The sequence below is a fragment of the Protopterus annectens genome, chromosome 2.part1 (assembly GCF_019279795.1).
Source record: "Protopterus annectens isolate FY-2018-M chromosome 2.part1, PAN1.0, whole genome shotgun sequence".
NCBI lineage: Eukaryota > Metazoa > Chordata > Ceratodontiformes > Protopteridae > Protopterus > Protopterus annectens.
In genome coordinates, this window is record NC_056729.1 from 1,035,851,064 (window position 1) to 1,035,871,299 (window position 20,236).

Genomic DNA, 20,236 nt, shown 5'->3' on the forward strand with positions numbered 1-20,236 from the left:
GTGTATGTGTCCAAGCATATAAAATTGCTCAGGAAAGAATACTGTTTCCCTTTTTAGGAGTACAACATATAGGACCGTAGGTAACTCTGTCCATTATGGATGTGTCTCAGTAACCATGTAAATTGTCATTATAATGGTATTGTGTTGTGCTATGATTTTCATGGGACTATTCTGCATGATAGACATTTTTTTCTTTTCTGTTGTGTTTTGCAATTGATCTTTACAGAACATGATACCTGAGGATGTCTGCCAATCTGAAGATGGTGACAATGATGACAATAATAGTGAGGTACCTGGACATGCCCCTACCCGAGACATCCTGCCTGCACCGTGGAGTAGATGTTGACATGACTAGGATAGAGACGATTTTCAGGAGGAGATCCATAGGTCATGACCAATGTGTTCTGAACACAGATGAGGAGATAATGAAGGCCTTCTTTGATGAGAAGGCATGAGGTATGCAGGATTCATTCATGATGATAGTTTGTGAGATCATTCATAAGTCTGATCCACATCAGCCTGGTCCCTCCGGTTGGTAAGTATTGTCTGTGTACTCTACTTGTGTTATGCTGCCAACATGGTGATTACCATTTAATTGACTGGACTGTATAAACACTCTTGTGCATGCACACTATGTATCTGTCATGCTTATGTGTTATTATTATTATGTGACATTTACTTTGGTTTTAGTGTGCATGACACACATTAACACATTACACTGTCCACACACATTCAACTGTCCCTGCATTGTAGCAGTTAACTTGTTGATAGCGCTGCAACAGGCAGCCTGAAGATGTGTCTTACTGGGATGACTGACAGCATATGTTGTCCATAGTCCATCACCAACAGTGTCATATGTCTTGGATTTCTGTTTTGCCATATCAGGTATTTGCAACATATAAACATGTCATTCCATATGTTTTTGGATGACATTTGTTATGATGTCCCACTATCATGATGTGGTGTTGTGTCATGATTTGGCAATACTGATGCAATGTGGGAACATATACAGGTATATCATGTCTATGTGCATCAAACAGCAAGGTAACGTTAATTTGTACACAATGTTGCAGATTGCACATTCTTTCACAGTACATTACACCATGTTTGTTGTATATAGCATTTCCATACCCATGATGTAGTAACATTGGTGTACACCTTCAATAAGTAGTTGTACACATTATGACTGTATGTTTGAATGTGTACATAATCGGATACATACTGACACAGAAATGCACTTTTGGCAAGCGACATTCAGTGATTTACTGCTGATGTGCTGTAATGATGCTCAAAGGAGTATCCTCTGCTTCGTAATGAGCAGGGTGGTTGACATACATCTGCTTTTCATTATTTGACAGTTGCATGACAGTATATATGTATGTGATTGCAATGTTTAGCTTATTTATGTATGTGTGTTGATAGGGCGGCCACGGTGGTGCAGTGGTTAGCATTGCCACCTCACAGCAAGAGGTTCTCCAGTTTGATCCCCGGCTGGGGTGCCTTCTGTGCGGAGTCTGCATGTCCTCCCTGTGGGGTGGGTGGGTTTCCAGCAGGTCCTCCGGTTTCCCACACCCCAAACACTTGCTGCAGGTGGTTGAGACACTCAAAATGGGCCCTAGGTGTGGGTGTGGTGTACCTTTCTGTGTAGAAGGTTAGGGGCTGGCAACTTGACATATTAGACACTCTAAATTGGCCCCTAGGTGTGGGTGGTGTGCCTTGCTGTGTGGGTTGGGGGGGGCTGGTAAACTCCACTGCCAATCAATGTGCGGACAAGGTGATCGAAAAAGCCAGAAGAAGAAGATGTATGCGTGTTGATGTGACATGATTGCACATTACTGTGTATGTGTGTTTTATACATGTCCAGTTTTGTGGACATCAGAAATCTATCTGGCCATTTAATTAACATTTTCCATTGTTTAAATGTATGTCTTTGTGGTTTCTACAGCACCCTGTGCACTTTATACATGCATTTGCATTGTGTCAACTTACCATGTACTGCTTTATCCTGATGTGGTTTTAGGTTATGCAACTCCCTTCTACCTTAATATTTCCCTAGTATTTTTTGCAGGTATGTTTGCCTTTGTTAAAACTACTGTTCATTGCCATTTATTAATCTGACACAGTGAACATGTGCCACATATGTGTCCATTGTACATTGCAGGATAGGTGCACATAAATTGCTGGCTAATGCTTGCAGTACATCCTTGTTCTTATTCTACTTGTGTGTTACCCACTGTAGTTTTTCACATCCATTTGCACAATCTGCTACATTCATTATTCTATACTGTTACATTTTGAACATATTATTACATGTCATTAGTGTATGTATGTGTATTGACCTTGATTTCATGTACATTCCATTTATGCCACTGACACACATACATACACACTTACACCTGTGCGTTGCCTTTGACATGGCATATGTTTGTAACATACACACATTCCATTACACATTTGTTTTGGTTGTGTACACCTACTTGTGTATGTAGCAGCCATTGTTGCTCTTCTGCAGCACTTCTGTTTGGCACTGTACTTGGTCATTTCACATGCATGGTCATAGGTTTGGTTCTGTCCTCTGGAGTTATCTACCATTGTGAGACTAGCAATTGCTCATCTGTGATATTGCTTGGCTTACACCTGAAGTGTTGACAGACTAATTGAATATGTATGTATTTACCCAATTTATACTGTGATCCTTATTTATCACCCTACAACACACATTTACCATTGGTAATACACATCCAGGTATGACCGCCAAACAGTTTGTGACATGTGGTAACATGATAGTGCATAGGCTGATTTGTTTTTCTGCATTTCACCATGGCTGGTATGCATCCCCAACCTGTTAGTCAACTTTCCTTTGCCAGTGTTGTGCAGTGTGCTGTCTGTGTATCTTTTCTGTCCTTACTGTTTTTTTCCAACCTTTTCCATCTTGTGTTGTGCTATTTGTTTTATGGGTATATTTGCTGTGATTACATTGATCTCCTCTATCTCTGTGTTTATATTTCCTTCCATTCTTTAAAAAAACAGAAAAAAATGGAGCCTAGTCCCTCCAAAAACAAAATTGCCCATGCCCCTCTGACTTTCCTTCATATTTTTCTATTCCAACATCCCTCTTATTTGTCCCTCTTCTTCCCCCATGCACCATATCTTCTATCTCCAACTTTCCTTGGTGAGTGCATTACTTCTGCTCCCCACACAACTCCTGAACTCATTGTTAGTGACTGTTAGCTATGACGATGTGGCCATGATTGCCCTTCACCTTTAATTTTTTATTAGGAAATTTACAGATTCACGGAATCTGTAAGTCCAAGCCAATATCTTGTGATAGCACATGCATTATGTAGATATCCATAGTCATCTGTGAGTTTAGTGTAATGAGTGATGTGAAGATATATGTATTACAAATAGCCTTGCAGCTTGGAAGCATTAGTGCATGACATATGGAAATATCCGTGGTTGTCTAAGACATTTCCATGTGTACTCCTGCAAGTCTATGTTACGAATGATATGCATATTACTTTGGAATACTTGGCATTTTTAATGTGGTGGGTTTTTTTTTGGTTATCACAGTGGAGTCAGTTACATTCAATAGTTGTCCGTAACCTTATGTACAGATTTTGTTATATTTCTAAACAACTAACAGGATACTTGAATTGTGATATCTTTCCATTTGTTTGGTAATGTACAACATTGGACAACCATTTCTTATAATTACAGCTTACTTGCCCATTTCTATAGTGCACCATTGGAGCTGTAATACTCGTGCGCTGCGGTTTTCTGAGTTTCTTCTCTTACATTAGCATATTACAATTTTGCCTGCAAATTTTGCTGTGATATCAACGTAATGTGCTGGACTCTGTAAGCTTTACAAAATCTGGATCTTTATATATTGTCATGTTTTTTCTCTTTTTACTGCCTCTGTAACCCTTGTAAGAACTGAGAAGCATTATCAAGGGTTACTCTATTTAGTCAATGAAAAAAGTAAAAATAAATAAAATCAGAAAACTAAATAGATAACAAATGTTATTGAGAGATCCTAGTCAGAGGCAAGACAGTGCAAAGAGCTTGTACTTCATTCCAAAGATTCAACTGCTATTTGCATGTCATAACATACTATTAAACATCATTGCTAAAGGGGGCAAATAGTGTGTTATTAGTTACAAGGTTACAAGGCTTGTAACTATTACTAGGCATCCTGACTAACATGAAAAGAAAGGTATGAGCCTCTGTTTTATGCCATTCAAACAGAAGTGTCCAGTGGGTTGTATTGCACTGGCTTCTGCTAATCTAACCTGGCATTTTTCACTTCTGTGAGATGACTAATGGTATGAAGCAACAACCGAAAGTATTCCAAACAATTAGAGAAGCAGGGACTTTGTTTACAACAACATTTATAAACATGCCAGTTAGTTATCATTTCAAAGCATCTAAAGCATGGAAAGGAAACATTAAGTTTAAAAGCCCTAATTCCACCACCCCAAGCCCACTTTTTAATTTCTTTTCTAACATTTCCAATCCTCTGACTATTATATGCACTTGCATATTTAACTGTATACAAGCATGCAGTGAAATGATACATGTTAAAAGATGTAGGGAACTGATGAAAAAGTAAGTGCTCTTCTGTTATACAGCATTATTAAAAGTCTGTGTCCCCTCATAAGTATATGTGTGTGTGTGTGTGTGTGTGTGTGTGTGTGTGTGTGTGTGTGTGTGTGTGTGTGTGTGTGTGTGTGTGTGTGCGCACTCGTTTGTGTGTGTGCTTATATTGGAATGTAATTTTAGTACTATAAAATGATCGCTCATTTTTTTAACCATTTTGCAACAAAATAAAACATTAAGGTTACTGCAGCGTACAAAAATGTTGTAATTCATTGTTTTGGTTAGGTTTAAATTAAATCTTGTTTTACTGTTAAGATTTGTAAACAATACTGCTCCATACCACTATTTTTATACTGCCTTCACTGACAATCTGCAACTTTTTAAGAATTTAATTTACGTATCACAAGGTCAGATGGCTGCCTTTGTGTTATACATACATTTATTACAGTAAAAGTAACATGCATCCTACTGGTTATGGTATAATAAAAATAACCTGCCATGTCCCTGTGTTGACCCTATGCTTGTGTTTACCGTAGTTACCAGTTATAATCTGAATTTAGATATGACAACACATCATGTTGTTGCTTTAAATAATTACTTGCACTTTACATAATGTTTCCGACTAGACAGACTTCCTTGCACCATGAAAGACTTTCTGTGGAGGCCCCATCCAATTTCATCAGATATAACGTCATTGTGAGGCAAGTTTACATATATCATTGTCCTGCTTGCAAATTATAAGCAATCAGTATTTGTTTGTGTCCTCAATAGGGTTACTTCATGTTTTTGTATTTCCATTAGTCATATATATAACTGTACTTTCAAAACAGCAGGGCTTTCTTGCAACATTTTACAACTTACCATAAATGTGCTCACCTTTTTCTTTAGTCGTGTATTTTGTCATATGGCGGTGCTATCAATGTTAGTATCACACTTTCAATTTGCTAAAACATTATGTATACCACAAATACTCAAAACAGATATGAACCCTTGCCTCTTTGCTTCAGTTAACTGCATTATAAATTCATAGTGTTCATTTCCAAGTAACACAATTATTGTATTGTTTTAGTTACAGTAACAAGTTATGTGAGTTGTACAGAATATGCTAGGATTACAGTTAAGTTATATGAGCTGCTTAGAGTATGCAAGAGTTACAGTAACAAGTTATTTGAGTTGTCTACTGATGGATTGTAAGACAAGTTTGTTAGTCCTCCTTGTTTGGCAGTGATGTTGGTAATCAAGCTGATTCTGTGAGTTGCACTTCTACTGAGAGGCTGCTTTCATACCCAGGAGCCTATGAGTTTGATCTGTAGTCCTATTTCATATACTGTTTCTAAATTGCTGTAGAAAATTCTGTGCCAAATTCCATAATGTTTATGGAATTTGACGCATTGGGCCAATAATAGAGTAAAAGTTGTGGATAAGCCTATAATATGTAAATATGCCTAAGTGAACTTAGAACATCTTGGCACATAACAGAGTTTCTTGATAGGTATGGCACAATGTATATCACTCAAAGCTACTCCGTAAGTCATGAAAAATGTCTTACAAAGTGTGATGTACATTAATAAAGTTATAGAAATTCTATCCCAATCCAAGCTGCCTGACCTTTGTAAATATATATCTACATCAGAATCTCTCCAGTAAGCTTAGAGACAACTATGGAATATCTCTGTAAGTCCTTTATTATTACAATATACCAGCTCTCACTTACAGATTCCAATGGAAACCATAAAATTTCTACAAAAAATTAATAAAAAAAAACATTAATAAAGGTAAAGAGTGATCATGGCCAAATTGCCACAGCTAACAGTAGCTAACAGTGGGTTCAGGACTTGTGTGGGGAACAGATGTAAAACTCACACCCAAGGAAATAGGGAGATAAAAAAGCAAATGTGGGGTATGGATGAAGAAGAGGGACACTAAATAGATATGCTTTACAAGAAGTACAACATGCTGTGCATTTATGAAAACAAAATTGGAAGCATGAATGCATGTCAGTACAGTGGTCATAACAGAAAAGCACAACTATAAACTTTCATTCCTCAGAGAATGCAACACTGTCATGTAACACATAACTGTTGTTAACAGACAACTACAAAGTGTTGTATATCCTGGACGCATTAATGTATTTTATGTTGGAGGACATAAAACGTACAGTTATTTACTGGCAAAGTAAAACTTATAACTTCAAATTATCCATGACATCAGGGTATCTCCCTACTCTATTGTCCAGATGTATGTCTGACCATCTCACACCCTCCAAATATAAGGATGAAAAGGTCACTGAAATCAAATTAATAAAGAATGACTCAGCTGTACTTGAAATTCAAGTTGCAAATGTTAATATATCCCACAAAACTTTTTGCAGAAATATACCAGTCTGTTCCAAGCTTTACATATAAAACTGTAGTAAAAGAGGTGCTGTTAGAATATTATGGATTATGGAGATATTAATAGAAATCCGTCAAATAACCAAGGTAGGCATAAGCATGCTCAAAATAACCATTAATATCAATAAGCAGGTATGTAGAGCAACAATTTTGAAAATGTTTAAAAGACACAATGACCAGAGTATAATGAGAGCTCTTCCCATGTGGATATGAACCCACACCAAGCCAAGATATAAGCATGCTGGGCTGTTGCTTTACAGGCTGAGCTAAGAGCCATCACTCTTTCCTTCTGAACAAATTAGTATTATGCATGTGTATCCATATTCCTTCTGATAACAGATTAATAAGGAAGCATCCAACTCATAAATGCTATAGGTCCTCATACTACACAAAACTATCAAGTTTTACAATGCAGAAGATATGTTTAGACAGTTGGACATGCATTGCTCTTATGTTAAACCTGACTTTTAATAAAAATGTTCACTTTGTAAAGCAGAATGAACCAACAAAGTAGTTTATGAGTTAGTACTCACACATAGAGAGGTAGACTAGATGATACTGGTGAAGTATTGCATATAATGGAGAAATATGTAGTCATTAGCAGCCTAGGCGCTATAGGCATCAGTGATACATAACCATAATGGACCATAAATGCATTATGTGATCATAAATGCAACTGCAGTAGTGACTGGGTTATTTACTTACAAAAATATATAGTATCAATATTATGGGCAACTGCAGTAGTGACTGGGTTATTTACTTACAAAAATATATAGTATCAAGATTATGGGCAACTGCAGTAGTGATTGGGCTATTTACTTACAAAAATATATAGTATCAACATTATGGGCAACTGCAGTAGTGATTGCGCTATTTACTTACAAAAATATATAGTATCAACATTATGGGCAATTGCAGTAGTGAGCGGGTTATTTACTTACAAAAATATATAGTATCAACATTATGGGCAACTGCAGTAGTGATTGGGCTATTTACTTACAAAAATATATAGTATCAACATTATGGGCAACTGCAGTAGTGATTGGGCTATTTACTTACAAAAATATATAGTATCAACATTATGGGCAATTGCAGTAGTGATCGGGCTATTTACTTACAAAAATATATAGTATCAACATTATGGGCAACTGCAGTAGTGATTGGACTATTTACTTACAAAAATATATAGTATCAACATTATGGGCAATTGCAGTAGTGATCGGGTTATTTACTTACAAAAATATATAGTATCAACATTATGGGCAACTGCAGTAGTGATTGGGCTATTTACTTACAAAAATATATAGTATCAACATTATGGGCAACTGCAGTAGTGATTGGGCTATTTACTTACAAAAATATATAGTATCAACATTATGGGCAATTGCAGTAGTGATCGGGTTATTTACTTACAAAAATATATAGTATCAACATTATGGGCAACTGCAGTAGTGATCGGGTTATTTACTTAGCTAGATGCTCTTGTTCTGCTTTCTATGTTGGACAAACTTCGTGTCCACTAAGATTCAGGATCAGTGGGCATCTAAGTGATATAAGGAACACAAGGCTTACAAATGCCCTTTATAAACATACTCTAACCCATCATACTGCTAAATTCCATTTCACTATTATAGATAAAATCCAGGACAAGTCAGGTTGGCATAGTAAACTTAATGAAAAAGAGTGAGGCTGGATAGTAAGGTTAGGAGCTCTCTTCAAACTTGGCCTGAATGAACATAATTGATTTGGTATGCACCAATAGGGGGACAACAGCAATTTAGTACATACTATTTAAACATGGTGTTTTTTGTTAAGCAGTAACACTGAGGAAGGCTATTATAAGCCAAAACCAGTTTGTTTCTATGTGGCTAGCCACCTTTTACATTAAATAAATGCATCTTTATCCACTTCATTTGTGCTGGACTTTTTTGGAATCCTCTTGAATATTGGTTTAGTCCGTTCACTTGACCTTACTTGCGTGTTTCTGGCTTTAGGCTGGTAAGGACCCCAGGGTCATTAGCTTAGTAACCTCCTGTGATCCTAAATGATTGGGTAGATTATAAGTGATGTATAATGTTTGCAACTGGGAGTTTGTCAGTATGGTTTGTGATGTAAAATGCTTGCAACTAGTATTGTGTTGGTGTGATTTGTTTTCATTTATATAAATGTATGATTTCCTATGTGTTGGTTTAATAAAGATGTTTCTTGTTTAAAAAAAGGGCAGGAATTGAATAATTTATGTAATGTTGCTAAGGTTATATGATATATAGCAATATATGTGAAGTATAATGTTTGTAAATATGAACTTGTTAATACAGTTTGATTACTCCTATATAAATATAAATTTGCTTATGTCAGAAGTGATAATTCAGTAAAGGTGTTAAAAAAAGAAGAGCAATATTATAATAGATGTTCTCCATCAACATGGACAGAGATTCCTTGAATGGGCAGGAAATACAGTATGTAAGAATGAAGTCTGGACCGACCTCACAATTATTAATGCTGTGGGAAGTCACAATAGATCCTGGGAGGCCTTTTGCAAAACAGCTCTGACATGATCCATCGTGCAGTCAACAGGGTACACCAATATGAGAAGTCAAGGGATGCCACTGATGGTGGCCCACCATTGACACCCACTGATGAGATCACACAGTTTCTTGCATCACTGCATATGTTGACTGGAGAGTGAAGCCTACCTGGGATGGGATAGAAGCATGTCTTAAAAGCTCCACATGTATGTGCTACTTTGCATAACACTGATGCATATAGAGTAACTCAGTACATATTGTTGTTGCTTACATATTCATGTATTGTTATTTTTGTGTTGCAGCAGCAGAATTGCATCATCGTGCACATGGGTCAACAAAGAGTAACAATGATCAAAGTGTAATGACATGTAGCCATAAAATTGCAGTACACACATAGTGCAACCAACATATGTAATGTTGTCTGCATTAATTTGCACAGGTCCATCCACTTCTGCACAGCAGCAGGACATAACAGGTGAGTGTCTTCATATAGTGCTACTTTGACTATGACCTGTTATGGCCTCAGCCTCCTGTCATGCCAGTGCTGCTTACTGTCATATTGATATTTCCCTCATATTGCAAAATACAAGTACATCTTCTGGAGCCATGAGCCATGAGCCATGCAGGTACACCTACAGACAGACCAGGTATGGTTCCCCAACATGTTCATATTCTACAGCAAAGTGTAGCAGACCTGTGTTATATGAAATTAGTGTTGTTGTTTTTCTACACAGGGATATCTGGCCAACAGGTGCACTGTACATCACCTAAGTATCAGCAGACCCTGTTACTCTGTTGTACATGGCATCATGTGACTATGCTGGTGCCTGCATACATGACTGTGTTTGCTTTATCTGTACTTTCCCAAGCCAGGATCAGCTTTATAACACATGAACTCACCACATTGGGAGGGTGTCAATGGTATGCCATTACCTCTCTTTCATACATGTCATTTCTGGTATTCCTGTTGTTGTCCTTCTTTAATACTGTGTCCTTTTACTCATTCATATACAGCCACCGTCAGCATCTCAGCCACAAACAACTGGTATGTGTTTGTCTTATCTAGTGTGTTTTACCTCTGTTGTAATGGTCCATGTTGGCAAGGATGTGATTAAGAATGTTGTGTTTATGCCTTTGTTTCTCTACAGCAGTTGCATTTCATCCTTTTCCTCCAGCACCAACTTTTCACAAGGACATGTCAGGTGTGTGTTATGCTTGTAATACTCACATATAACATGTATGTTGCATATGTAACATAATTGCCACCTCCTTGTTATATAGGTTCCATGGTGATACTCAGACAAGACCTCCTGGTAACTCAGACTTTTAATACTGTGGTGAGATACAGGTGGCATATGTCATTAATGATACATAGCATATGATGTAAGCACATTTTCTATACCCTTGTCATATGTCTCTTCTTTTAGCACACCCACTGCATTTATCTTCCATTAGCCCATCCACTGATCCTGATGAGGGATCTGATGTGTCTCAGCATGGTAGCATGGCCCCTGGCACACAGGACACAGACTTGGTGATACAGTTTGGCCCAAATGGTGATAGCCCTGTGGATGCGATTGAACTTCAGATTTGAATGGAAACTTGTCCAGCCATTCTGACAATGAGGAAACATCAGATGGTAGACAGGATGACACCTGTGGACCACAGCCCCATATTGAGTCTGCTGATGATGTTGACACTTCCCCACATCACATCGATACTGTCCATCACAGTAGACATAGGTGTGTAGTTGGTGTGCATGGGTACATGAAAGAGGGTGTTTGGCTACTCCTACAGGCAAATGAATGTTCCCAGAGACATCATGATCTGACATCTGTGTACTTGGTCATGCCATGGATCATTTTTTTTACACCAGCTGGGTGTGCTGCATGAAGGACAGGAGTAAATACATGTGGAGGTCATGGCATCACTGGTTGCACAGAATGAAAGCATATTTTCTGTGGCACAATCCATTGAATCTGTGGCTACAACATTACTACAGCAGTGCCATAGTAAGAACAGGGTTCTGTGTGCCCTGACTGTGCTTAGGCAGTGGCCACATGGGAAAGGCAGGTCCTCTCTCAGCAGACAAAACCTTGCCTATCGGGCATCAATGTTTATGCTGCAATGTGCACACACCTCTGCTGCTGGCTAATCTGATGTGGGCCTGGTAGTCATGACCAGACAATCAACTCTCACTAATGCTTCTTCCTACACTGTGTCTCCATGTGCTGGTGTCTCCCCATCTGTCTCCTCTGTGGAGCAACCTGGGCCAAGTGTTTACATATGTGGTAGGGGCAGACCAGACTAAGTCACTAGTGACCTGAGTTGATCACCCTATGACAACCCTGTGTTTTCAAATGTTAGCCAAACATTCCACTTATGCTGTACTGATGAGGCCATAAGAAGGCTGAAACATGCATGTCCACAGCTAGTGAGGTTTAGCTTTATTGGCCTGAATTTGTCTATAACAGACTTAAAAAAGGAAAAAAAGTCATGGACATTCAAAACTGCCATATAGCTGAAACACCTGATGTCCTTAAGGGGTCATTTGCATATATCAAATGTTACATCTAATGCAAGAGGTTTCAAGGAATCACATAGTGGAAAGTCTAGCTTGGCTAGATTTTTCTTTTATTTTTTTTCTACGTTAATAAGGTATGGGACTATTCTGAAAATGTAGTTATGTTTTTTTTTAAGAGTTTTCATTAAAACAAAAAAGTTTTGAGAAATGTGACATGGGTTTAAATGGAGATGAGAAAACAAACTGTATAAATGTTTAATAAGTAGGAACAATAGCTTTTTGTCATAATGGTGATTTTATCCATAGTATTTTAGAATGTAAATGGCATTACATGTATAGTCAAAAGGAAAGAGCACTGAATTATATTAAGAATGCAGAGTGCAAATAGTAATGTCACAGGAGACACATTTGGAAAGAAATGAGAGAGTGAATTTGACAAGGAAAGGATTTCAGGATGGATATTCAGCAGAATATCAGGGACAAAGAACAAGGGAAATAATATTACTGATTTCCAGGGCGTTCCAATACAGATCGAAGCGGGGAAAAAGACAATAATGGTTGATCTGTGATAATAAGAAGCTAGTGGCAAAGGAGGAGGATTATGATGTGTATTTATATTCCTCCAAAAACTGCTATTCTGGAGTTTAAGAAAATTTTGGGAAAATAATTAGCTTTCAGCAGGGAATATTATTTATAGGTGGGAACTGGAACTTGATTTGCAACAGTACAGATGTATCAGTGGAGAACTACAAGGGAAAATATAACAAAAGAGGGTAGATTTCTGAAGAAACTTCTGAAAATGTATGGTATGGAAGACATGAATTCAGTAGGAGGAACTCAGACTTTACATATTGTTCCCCAAGGAACACTAACTGTACTAGATTGGATAGAATTTATATTTCACAAGCACATGTGCATTTAATTGAAAGCTTCGGCACATACCAGTATTAAACCACGCATAGATAAAAACAGGGTAATGAAGTAAAAGTGAGACACTGGTGTTTTCCCACCTACTGGCTAAAAAGAGAGGTATTCAAGGAATAGATGGGGAAAATAATTAAGAATTATTGAGGAAGATAGAAATTTCTTCAGAAGGAATAGCTAGTGAGTGGGATAAAATGAAAATGTAGTTTAAAACAGGATAGAAATGAAAGAGGGAGAGATATGGTTAAGAAGCAATAGGAATTATTTAGAGGGGCTGACAAATATTAAAGTTTTGCAGAATAAGTGGAGTCTCCCAAAAGAAGAAGAAGAACAACAAATGTAGAATGCTAAAGAGAAACAAAGAGAATATTTGGATTATATGCACGAGTTTAGAAAGATTGCTGTTTAGCAACTATTATTTGATAAAAGTTCCACAGCACAAAAACCTTTAGCACAGCCAGTTAGGTAACAAAAAGTAGAAAGGGTTGTTGCCAGACCTAGGGAGAGAGTGACAAGAAAATTAACTAGAGCTTTACAGAGATATTAGGGATGTTTTAAAAATTTTATAAAAAAATCTGTATAAAGCAGAGGAATGTGGAAACCAAGAAAGAGCAGAAATTGAAATATTTGTGGAAACCTAATTATGACAAAATTACAGGAAGATGAGACTCAAAAGTAATAATTAAGGTCAGAGGAGATGAGATAAAAATGGTGAAGTATAATAAATCTGCAGGAAAGTCTCCAGGAACAGATGTCATTCCTGTGGGAGGTTGGAAGTTAAGAGGAAGAAAGGGATAAATATCTGGAAGATTTGTTTAATAGAATTTTAAAAGGCAGAGTAACACCAGCATTTTGGAAGAAAGCTGTGGTGGCTGTATTGTAAAGACCTTGTAGAACCATTTCAATGTTCAACCATGATTATAAAGTGTTTAAAAATGTCAAAGGTGTTGCCCAAAATTGATAGATATGGATCAATGGGGTTTTGTGGAAAGGAGCCAACCATTTGACATTAATAGAAAAATGATAATCCAGAGGGAAGCAGAATCTAAGAAAATACCACTTTCTTTGTGGGTCTTGATGCAGAGAAAGCATTTGACAGAGTAAGCTGGGATTTTATGACTAGAGCAATGGAAGCATTTGGATTCCCTGATACAATTTTTGTTTGTTTGTGTCTTTCGGCTTTTCCCGGTTAGGGGTTGCCACAGCGGAACTCCGGTCTGCTAATGATTGGTAGTGGATTTTTACGTACCGGGTTACCAGCCCTGATGCACAACCTTCAACGAAGGCACGCCCCATTCACGTATGCCTCCACACAGAAGACGCTCTAGCTGAGAATCGAATGGGACAACGTCTTGCTATGAGGTGACAAGGATTCCCTGATACAATAACAAGGTTAATTAGAAGGCTATATGTAGGATCAAGGGCAAGAATTAAAGTATGAGGGTTTCTCTTTAATGAGTTGCATTTCAACAGAGGAACCAGAAAGGGTGTCCTCTTTCCCGTTTATTTATTTATTTTTTTTTTGGAGCCACTGACAAAGAAACTAAGGGACTTGGAAACTCAAAGATATAATTGGTAGAATAATCAAGAAAAGTTGAATTGGCTTTATTTGCAGATTATATTATTTTGTACTTAATAAATCAAGAAAAGTATGCCTTAGTTTTGTGGAACATTCTGAGACAGTTTCATGTCTTTTCATGATATAAAATTAATGAAGATAAAACATAGGCTATAGCCATAAATTATGTACCCACTCATGACTTATTGCAGCAATACCCATATTTTTGGGAACAGAATGAGATGAAGTACTTTATGATTATGAATTTTAAAAGCCATTGATAATAAGATACAAGCAGTAAAAATGTTTTTAGTAATTTTCGTTTTATATGCAGGTCAGCATATTTTTATCAACCAGAGGAAAAGTTGTGGACAATAATTAATAAAGAGTTGAAGGAATGTATCTGGGAGGAAACAGGGCAAGAGCTAAGTGGGATAAGTTGGTCCTCCCAACAGAACAAGGTAGCTCAGGATTACTTGATTTGAATGGATATTGTAGAGCTACACTGTTAAGGTTCATATACATAGCACAAGCAGAAGGTGATAAAGAAGTGGGAGGTGGGAAGCATTCAAGAAATATGGAGAGAGTGGGATTTTGGATACACATCTTTAAGTAGAATCATAAGTATGGCAGTAGGCTTAGAGGATTAAAAATTTGTTAATGAGCTGTTTCCTGTTGTTCAGTGGTATAAGGTTTGATTCCCTTAGCTTCCATACCTCACAACTGTCCAGATTTTTGCCTCACATTTTTGGTTTGTTGTCATAAAACCACTGTTTTCTGATAAATCACTGGCAAATAATTGAGGATTGAAGTCAGAAAATAATGAAAGATATATGAGTTTCAGACTTCATACCTTTCAGAAAATGCACACCAATGCAAAACCTGTTGTTGTATCAACCTTCTAAGTTTATAACAGCAATATTTGAAAATTGTCCCTATTTTTGGGCCTTTGTCTCCCCATTATTTATGGCTGCTTCCAGACTTCTTTCTCGAAGAGGTTGAGAGGTATGTTAGCCTCCATTGCCTAACACTGTGACTCTGAGCAAGTTACTTAACCAGACTCTATTTCCAAACTGAGTCTGAAAAGGTCCAAAGAGATCAGTGCTCTACTTCAGAAAATAAATACAAAATAAAATAATCACCATACAGAATATTATATTCATAAAGTTGCAGAAAGTATTCTAAGATCTAAGCCAATATAAGAATGGAGAAAGGAGATTTTGCCAGTACAGAAAATAGGTAAGAGGGGGCTGAAATTTCTGGAAAAAATTGGCAAATGACCCAAAGTATTGGGAGAAATAACTAGACAGGGAAAGGCAATAGATTGGGATGAGGACAAGAAGTTTGGACTGCAGGTTAGAGACTGCCTTCCATGTCAGGGACTATCAGAGCTTAGGCAAAGAGAAAGGGATGGGGGAGTCCTACGTGCTCTGGTAGAGTTTTTAGTCAAATCTAAAACAAAAGCTGCTGTTAAAAAGGGGATAATAGGGCGTATAAAATATTCCATGATAATAATTATAAAAATCAATCAGAGGAGGTTAGCAAAGAATGGGAAGCGAGATTTGAAAAGCAAATTACAAGGAAACAATGCGAGTCCCAAGTATGCAAAAACCCCATAAGTTTAAGGATTTTTGCTTGGAAGTGTTTCTATAAGTATTTTATACCCCAAGCAGACATCAAAGTATTTTTCCTCAGGTAGACAGTAAATGTTGGAGGTGTGATGGGGAAAAAAGAGATAACTGAGAAAATTTTTTGGGTGTGCAATGAGTTGGCAGATTTAAAAAAAATCCATACATAGTACTCTGTCAGAATTACTGAAGGAGCAAATTTTTTGAGCTGGGGCACCGCATCTGAATTGCATACACATATTAAGGCCTTATTAAGTGTAATTTTGTAGTTGCCAAAAAGTGGTTACCAGAAAATGGAAGTGAAAATCTAAATCAATTGTATCTGAAGTATTGAACACTACAAAAGAGACAGATGAACTGGAAGATGGATCTTTAGAAAAGGGAGGTAGCAAACTACTGAGAATAAATGGAAATTGAGGGAACAATCCATGCAGAATAATGTTCAAGAGGAGTGAGATTTAAGGGAAGGCAAGAATTGAGTGATTTATGTAATATTGGACTGAAAGTCAGTTGTTACAAAAAGTGAACATGTAATGTATAATGTGTGTAAATAGAAAAATGTTAATGTTGGTCTTTAAAAATGTTAAATCTGTCTGCATCATAAAAAAATGCTTTCATATTGTCTTTATCACTGTCAGATTCACATTACTGTGCTAGTCTACCATAGTGTAGGTAAAAAAATAGTCGGGGAGGGGGCAGGAGAAAACCTGAGCAAGAAGGTTGCTTAGCCATGGAGCTCTGGAGAAAGGGGTCTGGTAAAAGCTAAAATAAGTGATTCCCAGGAAGAAATGTGGGAAAATAATTAAGGATGGAGGATAGAGGCATAAAAGAGCTACAGTTGGCAGAATTCAAATCTGTCCCACATGAAGAGCAACGCAGCAAACTGTGGCTGAAAATAATAGTGGTGGCTGAGGATATTAAGCTGATAAAGGAAATCATATGTATCCAACAAGGTGAGGTGGATAATCTAAAAGAAAAAAAAGTTACCTCAAAGAAAGCAACTCTGCACTGAAAATGGAGGTCTAGGAACATGGAAGAAAGCTGCATAGGTTGAAAACGTGATTGATAACAGTTTGGATATCTAGATAACCTAGACAACAGATCCAAGCACAGCAACTTTGGATTATTGTAACTGATTGAGAATTCAGGATGAAGAGCATGAAAAAGTCACATAATACCTGTTGGTGAGTATATTTGAATTCCTCAGATCACCAAACCTGATCAGTGAGTTAATACACAGAGTCAGATGAGAGATTTGAGATGGGAGGGTTAAAGGCATGTTTCAGCATGTATTCACATCTTTAAAATAAAAGTAATACTGAGGCAAGAGTGCTAAGAATGACCCCAATCACAGGAATGTTTATCAGAAAAGTGCAAGATTTCTATGGTGCATTATTCAAACAAAGGGAAGCAATAGTAATGGAGTTGAATGCAATAAAGATCACACGGATCTAAGTGTGGCTGAATTACCCCACCATCTTGATGGTGATGTGTGTTTAAATGCAGAAGATGTGGACAGCTTCTCCTGCCTCATATGGACTGGCAGGCAAACCTGTACAGAGTGGGGGTGGGGGCAACACTAAATTCCCACATTGTGGAGGTCATCAATATGGCAGAAATAGAGGTGAAAGGGCAGCCGGCATGCAAAGTGACATCAAAGCTGAGTGAAGGTAAACAGGAAATGAACAAGCATACAGACAGACTGTTAAAATCCCCTGAGGTGGAATAAGCATAAGAAATTAGAGGGAGGAAGAAGAAGAGGAACTAGAAGTTCGTCAAGAGGAAAGCAATATATAGGAAGGAGTCCAGAGCATAACAGGAGTTGGAGCAGGAAAAGGTGAATGAGAGGGGCACTAGACAACTGGAAACACAGTGGATTGGAATCCTGTGGACACTCTGATGCCCAGTGCTGGACAGCTGAAGTGCTCAAACAGTTTGAGTGGTTTGAGAGGAATAACCACCTTTGAGCTTCTGAAACTGCCTCACGTTTGAAGACATAAAAATGAATACCTTACATGTACAAGCTTATAGTCCTCTTATCTACTCTACCTTTTTAATGTTTTGAAACAAGTGAGTGATTTAAATGGCAATTATTTTACTTGGAATAAATGTCAGAAAATAAAGTGGAAAGGCAGTAAGAGGGATAAAGAAAAGAAGCACAGCCATAACCAGCAGGAAATGAGAAGTTGTATTCACTGAAAGAAAATAAAAACACGTGGAATCCTATAGAAAGGCTTTGTTTATTTATTTACCATTTAGGCCCTTAATGCAGGTGTTTGAAAACCTACTCGTCTTGCAAAGAAATAGGAGGTCAAATAGGACTGTGTCTTTCATGGCTCGAAAAGCAAGACACGTCACCTCACCGCAACCTGTAGGCTACTGAGTATATGGAGAGGGTAGTTGAAAGATTTACGACCTTTAATTTTCTTGATTAGAAATCTTTGGGACCTTTCTAGTTGAAAGACAGGTTTGGGTTATACATACTAAAGGATTCAGTGATGGCTCTGATAAGGGAAAAGTGCAGTAGTAAGATGACTTTCTTGGATCTTGAAGATATTACATTGGAAATGAACTGGGCCAGATGAAAGGATTTCCTGACTTTGGTGAAAACATGATGACTGAATGAAAGAGAGAGTTATCCACATAAGTACATAAATCTCTTATTATCATTTTTGGCTGAAGAGAAGTATTATGTATAAGATGTGAGGTGGGAGCGACCTTTCTGTCAAACACTTCTACACTGCATTTTTTTTCATTTAGTTTGAGAAGTTTGTGATACACCATATATGTGCTGGAGTTGCTTTGTATCAGTGTAAAAGTGGATAACAGAGCCCAGACTGCAATTAGCAGACTTAGTCAAACACACTTCTGGGATATTGGCATGGATGTCTGCAATATAAACGCCTAATCGAAGAGGGCCTAGAACTGATCACAGTGGCACCCTGCTAGTTAACGATTTTAAATTCAGAAAGAGAACTAGCAATTTTCACAACTTGGGATCTATTGGATAGCCAATTTGCAATCAAGTGGACACTGTCAGGATTTATATTAAGCTTGTCTATTTTTTGAATAATAGCAGCATGGGAGATAGTGTCAAAAGTCTTGACCAGGTCAAGATAAGCAGCATACACAGAATGACCACTGTCCATAGCCATTGTAACCTTTTCAAAGAAGCTTACTAGGCTCAGGAGACAAGTCCTGCCTTCTTAAAACTAAACTGATTGGGATCTAGATCACTTAGGTTGCCTGAGTCTGCATAAATGAATTTTCCTATGATATGTTCCATGGCTTTGCATTTAAGGCTGGTGTGGCTGATGGATCAGTACTTACCTGAGTCTGTAGAAGGACCACCCTTGTGTAGGTGAGTCACAGTGGCTGTTCTCCAGGCATTAGGAACAAACCCTGTAGATAGGCTAAGGCTGAACAGTTTAAGTATGGGCACAGGCACTGCATACTTGTCACTGATCAGAATTAAGCCTTGCATATTGCCTGGTCCCATGGAAGTGTTATTTGTAGTCTTCGACAGGGATTCTAAGACTTGTTCTAAAGTGATTTCAGGGAAGAAATTAAATACTCAGGGACAGTGAGTGCAACCATGTGGGTAGGAAGGGTAAAGTTGACACTGAATGTGTCTGCTAATATATTATTTACATGATTTGAGTCAGAACGGGTTATATTATTATGGAGAAGCTTAGTGCAGTGTTGGATGTTATTCATTAATTTTCTATCATAACTAAAGATACATTTTATAATAGTGTTTTAAGTTCCTTGCTGGCATGTTTCACTGTATTCTTGAGGTAGAAAGAGGGGGATTTCTTGCAACATTCATTATTTTCCTTCATTGGTTGTACAGTTTATTAATATGGGAGTTCCACCAGAGAGGCGTATACCTGAATTTATTATTATATTTAGGGTGGATGGGTATTGATTTATTTATGAAACTGTTATGGTGGCTGTAGAAGTCAAAGGTGATTGTGACAGCCCTCTCAGCTGGGTCCATTTGCAGGGGGTTGCTGGGAATTTTACATATGTCTTCTACAAGCTGAAGTAGGTTTGCCATGGAGAAGTCCCTAAAGATA